Source organism: Adiantum capillus-veneris, chromosome 16 (genome assembly GCF_014529385.1).
Source record: "Adiantum capillus-veneris isolate H3 chromosome 16, ASM1452938v2, whole genome shotgun sequence".
Classification (NCBI taxonomy): Eukaryota; Viridiplantae; Streptophyta; class Polypodiopsida; order Polypodiales; family Pteridaceae; genus Adiantum; species Adiantum capillus-veneris.
This window is the reverse complement of record NC_140946.1, coordinates 67,211,108-67,219,045: the sequence shown is the minus strand read 5'-3', so window position 1 is coordinate 67,219,045 and position 7,938 is coordinate 67,211,108.

Below are 7,938 nucleotides of genomic sequence, written 5' to 3'. Positions count from 1 at the left end.
ACCGTCAGACATCTTGAAGCACTAAGACAAAATAGCTGCAATCTGCAAAAACCTGCAAATCTGTTGAACCTGCTATCGTGTACCTGTAACGATTTCTACACTCAATGAGTGTCCACAATCAAGCGTACATACAACCACTGTACTTGTACAGTAAATCTCTGTGTACTGCACTTTGGAGACCTGTTCAGAAACTTGTGTGAAAAACGAACGAAGAGATTGTGATGCTCTTGCTCTCTTAGCCTCTCTTGCCTGCACCAGGCTCTGATACCATGTAAAGAAAGAGGATCCAAGAGAGCTACACAAGACAAGCACAAAGCACACAAAGATGGAAAGCTTCTTCTTCTTCTTCACAGAAAAGAGAGTACAAAAATGACTAAGTGCTAAGACTGAAAAGTAGCACATATGTACATGCGGTCACTAAGTGTGAACACGCTAGAAGCATACTAGGCTCGCACTATAAGTGTAGTCCAGCTGTAGAATCACTGGCAGAGATCCTCCGTGTCGGTCACTTAACGCGCCAGTGAGTAAATGTCGTAAGCGGCCAAGACCCGTAGTGGATGCCAGCTCAAGATGTAGAGCTCGACATCTCAACATGCATTATATGGATAGACTTGAGTTCATCACAAAAATTGTATCTCCCTGTTATGAGCCCAAAAAATTGTGAAAAAAGAATATATACAAGAGGGAAGAACATGCAAACTAGTGCATTGACTTGTGATAGAATTTTAGGATAAAGAGCTAGAAATAGAGGCATTAATAAATAAAATAAAATAAAATAAGTGTCCCTCAATAATTGATTAGTATGGTACGTGATTGTGAATTTAGTTTTCTATTGTAAAGAAAAATAGATATAATAGGTAAGAAAAATTTCATCTTGCGGGATTGAAATGATTTTTTAAAACTTTTGCTAGAGTGGAGTCACACTTATCTTAGTGGAAGCTTGAGTGAGGAAATCGAATGCATGAAATGTATACATGGATGATAGTAAGATATATTATGGATGGTACAAGTGCAAAGTGTTAGGTTTAATGGCCATGTGGCCGACCGCCCATCACTAATTGCCACTAACCCTAAGTGTACAGCTATACATTTGTGTGAGCCACTAACACTAAGTACAATGTGTATTGTGCCTTAGTGCATAAGATAAGAGAAGAAAGAAAGGGGGCATACAGTACGTTGGCTCTCCCCCTTCAACCTATGTCTGGCTATGGTGGTGTGTGTGTGAGTGTGTGCGTGCATATTCTTCTTCCGTTCTGCTTCTAGCTCCTCCCTATAATCTGGTATCAAAGCCGTTTCATTCCCGAAATCATTTTTGCACGCGCGCACTTACAAGAGTGCAAACAGGATTGCGATTTTGCCATTGGCAAGTTCAGCTTCCCGAGAGTGTTTCGAGCAGGCGTCCGGGGGTTTTACCCCCTCTTTCGGAGCCATTCGAGCCATCAGAATCCCGATTCGAGCTACGGTTCAGGGGCTGAAATTTTCAGCCTCTTGTGGTAGTTTGTGCTGCAGTGCTTCCATATCCAGTTACAGGTACCATTGTTGCAGTCTCTTCCATCTACGAGAGTCCACAGCTCATTCGGGAGTGTGTAGCCTCTTTCGGAGTGGCCTCATACACACACATAGAGTGGGAGCTTGACAGCATTGTCTTCTTCGAGTACAGGTACATGTACAGATACAGGTACAGGTACACGCTACAGGTTTGAGTGCTTGCGATATTATGGTTCCAGTGGGACCAATTGTTTATGCGTACATGCATATGTTGACACTTTGGACAGTGTTTGAGCTCTTTTGAGAGCGGATTGACTCCCCGCAAGGATGTTTAGTTGCAGGCACATGCTTTTGACGCCTGTTTGAGCGTCTTGATAGACTTGTGCGTCTTTGTGGATACTACCATTGTACTCTTTTGTGGAGCCATGTTTTGGCTAGTACGGCAGTCTCGGCCATTTCTGAGACTTGGTCCGAAAGATAGCCATTTCTAAGACTTGGCTATAAATTTTTTGCTACATAACCTACATTGCTGAGGGTTGATAGCATGAGTTTTTCATTCAGTTGGGGTATTCTCAAATGTGGAGATACCTTCGGTGATACAGGTAGCCGGAGCATCCCTTACGAGGCCTCGCCATAGGATATGTATAGAGTGGTATAGGTGCTTTTGATGCCGAGTTGGCGGTCTATGGTCAGTTTGACTGTTTATGCACCTCAGTTGGTCTCTATACAGTGTGCTTTTGAGAGGCATTGCTCTCTTCTATGCTTTGTGAGTGACATACTTGGTCATTTTGTCTCGTATTTTGGTTGACATAGTCCCAAATACAAAGGAGACTCTGTCGAAATTTTCCCAGAATCTTTTGGTAGTTTTGTCACCATGTCTACTAGCAAAGACCATAACATTTATGACATAAAGAAGTTTGATGGCACTAATTTTCAGCTTTGGAAGAATCAGATGCAAGATGCGCTTGTCCAAAAGAAACATAAATTTCCTATTATTTATGCAACACGGACTGAAGAGATGAATTTGACTCAGTTTCAATGGGAGGATCTTGATGAGCTATGCAAATCTACTATTAGATTGCACCTTGTTGAGTCAGTGTAATTTTCAGTGCTAGAATGTGAATCTACCTATGCTTTATGGAAAAAGTTATGCAACACTTATGAAAAGGATACGGCAAGTAATAAGGTTTGCATGATGCGACAACTATTTAACCTTTGCATGAAGGAGTCAACCAGTGTTTCCAGTCATATTAATGACTTTGATTCTCTATTTGCCCAGATTTGTACACAACGGATCAATATTGATGACGAGATGAAATCAATCTTCTTACTTTGTTCGTTGCCACCCTCATGGGATATCTTTTGCACAGCTGTCAGTAACTCTGCTCCTAACGGTACGCTAGTGTACATTGATGTCACTAGTTCTCTTTTGTCAGAGGAAATGCGCTGCAAGGCTATGTATAGCTTGCATCATGGCGAAGCTCATTATTTGCAAAAGGATGGAAAACAGCGTAAAGGTCGTTCTTGGAATCGTGAATCCAAGCAAGAGGGCAATAGAGATTCTTCAAAGGGTAGATCAAAGTCTGTTGGTCGTCGCAATGTTCAATGCCATTATTGTGATAAGTTTGGTCACATAAAGAAGGATTGTTATGCTTGGAAGCGTGACAAAGGTAAAGGCAAAGACAAAGACAATGATGATAAAGAGGAGAAACCAAAGAGTTCGGTTAAGATTGAAGAACTGAACATAGTGCAAAATGATTGTGATGCACAAGACATCAATATGTTGACTGAAAATAATGATGTATTTTATGATGCACAAGAAACTCTATCTTTGCAGAGTTCTATGCCAGCATAGCTACTTGTTAGTGGTGAAGTTCCCCATACATGGATTCTTGATTCGGGCGCTTCGTTGCATGTCACACCTCATAGGCATTGGTTTACTACATATGAGGAAACCATTGGCACCGTTACTCTAGGTGACAGCTACTCTTGTGACATTGTGGGCATAGGTGATATTGCTATGGATATGGAAAATCGGGTGAGGTTTACCATACATAATGTGATTCATGTTCCAGCTTTGACACGAAATTTGATTTCAGTTGGACGTCTTGATGACTTGGGTTATAGAGTCACTTTTCATCAGCAGTCTTGGCGTATTGCAAAAGGTCATCTTATTTTAGCCCATGGTTCTAAAGTTGGTACACTTTATCCTCTTTATGTATCTGACAATAACAATGTTCTATCTGTAACCGAGCTACCAACTGTTGCTTTGTGGCATAGCCGGTTAGGTCATATGTCAAAGAAGGGAATGGAAACTCTTTCTCGTTTGGGCTACTTATCGTCTTTATCATTTTCTGATTTTCCCTTTTGTGAACACTGTCAATATGGTAAGCAAACACGAGCACATCGTACACAGTCTTTTGACAAAGAAAGAAAGCCCTTAGAGCTTGTGCATAGTGATTTATGTGGGCCTATGCCTTCTAAATCCCATGGTGGTGCGTCTTATTATGTTACATTCATTGTCAATGCAACATGACATGTTTGGGTTTATGCCATGAAGTCTAAAGATGAGACTTTTTCTTATTTCAAAAAGTTCTTATCTACTGTGGAAACTCAGTTTAAACATAAGTTGAAAGCTTTACGCTCAGACAATGGTGGAGAATATGTCTCCAAAGAGTTTGTAGACTTATGTTCAAGTAGGGGAATTAAGCGCGAGTTTACAGCTCCTTATACCCCTGCACAAAATGGTGTTGCTGAATGAATGAATATGACCATCCAAGAGAGGATTATGTCTATGCTATCACATGCTAATTTATCGCAAGCGTTTTGGGCTGAAGCATTATACACTGCTGTGTATTTGATCAATAGATCACCACATTCTTCATTACAGTTTTGTGTACCTTTGGAGTTATGGTTAGGACATAAGTTGTCTTATGAAAACTCCGTACATTTGGCTGCGAAGTTTATGCACATGTACCCAAGGAGTTGCACGCTAAGCTTGACCCTAAGTTCAGGAAATGCATCTTTATTGGCTATGGTGTAGATGTTCAATTTGGCTATCTTTTATGGGATCCGGAAAGTCGATCAGTAATCCATAGCAGTGATGTTGTCTTCAATGAGACCAAGATGCATAGGGAGCCAACGAAAGAGGTTGAATTCCGGAAAGTGACGTTTTTTGATGTATTACTCTTGCATAGATAGCTCCAAAGCCAATTACTACACAGACTAGTACAAGCTCTGATCAGCCGAGGAGATCTCAAAGAGTCTCACATCCGCCAGAACGGTTTGTTCCAGGCGTGGACTTTCTGTTGCTAACAAATACTGGTGAGCCTTCTTGTTATAAAGAGGCTATGCTAGCCAATGATAAGGTTCAATGGGAACATGCTATGAAAAGGGAGCTATCCAGTATTGCAAAGAACAAAACATGGGAACTTGTTCCATTGACAAAAGGTAGGAAAGCTTTGCCTTGTAAATGGGTTTACAAGAAGAAGATTGCATCCAATGTTGAGAATTACAAAGCTGGTTTAGTGGCCAAAGGTTTCAAGCAAGAATATGGTGTAGATTTCCAGGAAATCTTTTCTGCAGTGGTCAAGATGACGACACTAAGAATGTTGCTTTCTTTGGTTGCCATTGAAGATATGGAGCTTGATCAAATGGACATCATTACAGCTTTCTTACATGGTGATCTCGAGGAAGAGATTTATATGCAGGAACCTGAAGGGTTTGTGCTCAAGGGCAAGGAACATTTGGTCTGTAAGCTTCTGAAAAGTCTCTATGGCTTGAAGCAATCGTCCAAACAATGGTATCAAAAGTTTGATGCATTTATGCGTTCCCTAGGCTATAAGCGCAGTAATGAGGATCCATGTCTTTACATGAAAAGACAACCAAATGGACAGCTTATTATGCTTATCATTTATGTAGATGACATGCTTATTGCTGGTCATTCTAAGAAGGACATTGCTGACTTGAAAACCAAGCTGAAAAGTCAATTTGACATGAAAGATTTGGGTGAAGCCAATCACATTTTGGGTATGCGCATTACTCGTAATTATAAGCAGAGGTTGTTGTACCTTTCTCAAAAAGAGTATGTGCACAAGGTTCTTGATCGTTTCAACATGCAGAAGGGGAAGGCCTTGAGTACTCCATTGCCTGCATATTTGAAACTTAGCAAGAACGATTGTCCCAAATCTGCTGAGGAAAAAGCTGCGATGGCTAAAATTTCTTATGCTTCAGCTTGTGGTAGTCTCATGTATGCCATGGTGGCTATAAGACCTGACATTGCACATGCAGTGGGAGTTGTCAGCAGATTTATGTCTAACCCTGGTAAAAAGCATTCGGATGTTGTCAAGTCGATTCTCAGATATTTGAGTGGCACTGCAGATAGACAGTTATGCTATGGTCGTGGAGAGTCATCCATTCAATGATTTGTAGACAGTGACTATGCAGGCTGTGTTGACAGTCGTAAATCAACAACAGGTTGGATTTACACATTTGCTGGTTCTACTATTTCTTGGAGATCTGTTCTTCAAGATTGTACATCCATTTCTACCACAGAGGCAGAGTATGTTGCATTGAGTGAAGCATGCAAAGAAGCTATTTGGCTTGCTCGCCTAGTGAAAGATCTTGGATTGGAGCAGTGTACACCAATTCTTCATTGTGACAGTCAAAGTGCTATTGCCTTGGCTAACAATCCAGTGTTTCATTCCAGAATGAAACACATTGATGTGCGTTATCACTTCAGTCGTGAATGCCTGGCAAACAAGAGCCTTGATTTAGTGAAGATTCCTACGTCAGAGAACACAGCGGATGCACTCACTAAGAGTCTCTCCAGCCATCAGTTTCAACACTGTCGTGAGTTGATGGGCATTGTGTGAAGAGTGGTGCTCTTCCATTTTTATAGTCTCCCACATTGACCATCAAGTGGGAGAATGTTAGGTTTAATGGACATGTGGCTGACCGCCTATCACTAACTGCCACTAACCCTAAGTGTACAACTATAAATTTGTGTGAGCCACTAACACTAAGTACAATGTGTATTGTGCCTTAGTGTATAAGATAAGAGAAGAAATAAAGGGGGCATAGAGTACGTTGGCTCTCCGCCTTCAACCTATGTGTGGCTATGGTGGTGTGTGTGTGAGTATGTGCGTGCGTATTCTTCTTCCGTTGTGCTTCCAGCTCCTCCCCATCACAAAGTGGCCTACCTAGGCCTAGTAAAAATGCACACCTAAGTATAGTATGTATATACCTCCCAAATATTGGAATAATCAAATTCATGATATAGCTAGGCCCAAGGGAAGATGAAATATTTACACGGAAAGAGTGAGCCATAAGATATTTTTAAATTTTGTTTTTGTTTGTTTTTTGGCTCAACTAGTCCACTCACTAGCTGAGGGTTCTCATGGAGATATGGGACAAGTCCCTAACTCACACACGCCTTTGTATTGTGAAAATGTTAGGATAACTATAGTATTTAAGTGATTTTGGTAGGGTTAGGTAACTCACTATAGAAATGACAGATAGCCAAAGAAGGAGTATCACTAGTTAGCATATTGTGCATGCTAGTTAGCACAGTGGACATGTGGGTGAGCATAGTTTGTATGCTAGTTAGCATACAGAGTCATCATAGTGGGTATGGTGGCTAGCATACTATGTTTTCTAATTAACATACCCAATTCTGCTAGTTAGCATACCCAATCATACTAGTTAGCATACACAATCTAGCTAGTTAGTATGCCCAGTTTAGCTAGTTAGCATACGTAAAAAACTAGTTAACATACCCAATTATGCTAGTAAGCATACATGGGTGAGATCATGTTAACGTGTCGTGCTTTTTGTGCTAGCTAGCACTTTCAAGTAAGCACATCTTTAAAAGTTGGGCGTCAGGTAAATTTTTTACAAATAATATCAAAATTTGTTGGAGGTTGTACATTTGGATTCCCTGTTTTGAGAAATTTCTACTGATATATCATACATTATAGATCTTGGAGATGTAGCTCATGTTATTGTACTAGTTAGCATATGTCAAAATTGTGCTAGTTAGCATTGTCCGGGACATGAAAAGTGTGACATGTTAACACGATTTCACCCACATGCTATTGTGTATGCTAGTAAGCAGACCCAATTATGAAAGTAAGAAAACATGCTACTATGTACTGTAGTTAGCATACATTCTAATGTGTACGCTAGCTAGCACACCCAATCATGCTAGTTAGCATAGATGCTACTTTGTATGCTAGTGAGCATAGTCTGTATGCCAATTTTCATACATAATTATGATTGTTATTATCTATTCTAATGTGTATGCTAATCAACGTACATAGCAATCAACATACATGCTTATTATGCTACGTATGCTAGTCAACAGAGTCTCTATGCTTATTAGCATACTGGGTGTTCTGGCTAGCATACCAAGTTATGCTAGATATCCTATGTATGCATGCTAGAATAGTT